At 41.6% G+C, this 953-nt stretch overlaps 1 pseudogene; it reads right to left on the reverse strand.

Annotated features, from left to right (window-relative positions):
* Positions 1-366: 366 nt before the first annotated feature.
* LOC119345262 lies at positions 367-710 on the reverse strand (annotated as a pseudogene).
* Positions 711-953: the final 243 nt, after the last annotated feature.

A 953-nucleotide genomic window follows, 5' to 3' on the forward strand; every position in this document is an offset into this window, starting at 1 on the left:
GACATAGATATATATATATATATACATGTACGTATATATCCTAAAAGAAACATGATCTTAATGTTTATCATCCATTAACAGTAAACAATTTGCCAGAAAAACAACAACCAGTTCTCCAAGAGAAAAGGAATGATCAAGAAGATTCTCCGATGCAAGTGCTACAACAGATTATCAGGCTGTTGATCCAAGTGCTACAACAGATTTAGGCTGAATCCCTACAACACGGTCCTTTTATTGACCTGGGGTACTGGACAACGTTTGTTTAGCGTCAAATTCATAAACACAAAAGTTGCTATGAATCAATCCAAACAACAGAAATACAGCTAAAACTGCGCAAATGCTAAGCCGAGCTCTATGTTTTCACCATCACAACTGCTTGACACCAGCTTCTTTGACAGAATCTATAACAGCATTGACTTTCCCATGGTACTTCTGCTCTCTCTTCATGTGGATGGACACGGCATGTATCCCCTTGAGCAGCAGGCACACGCCCAGCAACTTCCCAATCTTTGCGGCGGCAGAGACGTCGTGGGTCGACTCCAAGTTCGGTCTCAACAGCTTCTCCTGTGAGCTCGCAGAACACGTGATGGTTTCTGTTGGGGTATGGATCACCTGGGCGGTCACATACTTGTTCGAGATTGCATCCTCAAAAGGTAGGACTTAAGAAAACTGACGATTCTAGCTGCTCTGTCTGGTGGAGGGATCACCATTGTCGTTAGTTTCTCTGTAGCAAGGTAACAAGCAGCACATATTAGTCAATTGACAATGTGAATAACATTTCAATTACCCAATCATAACCTTGTGCCCATAGTGACAAAGCAACAATCTATACACCAATTTTGATGTACCAGCAGTCGATGTCAACAATCAGGATACAAAAAGCGCTGGGAAATACAGTATTAATGCAAATGCTAAACAATGCATAAAACAAATTCTTGCTGCTGGCATAGACA

Source organism: Triticum dicoccoides, unplaced genomic scaffold (genome assembly GCF_002162155.2).
Source record: "Triticum dicoccoides isolate Atlit2015 ecotype Zavitan unplaced genomic scaffold, WEW_v2.0 scaffold220019, whole genome shotgun sequence".
Classification (NCBI taxonomy): Eukaryota; Viridiplantae; Streptophyta; class Magnoliopsida; order Poales; family Poaceae; genus Triticum; species Triticum dicoccoides.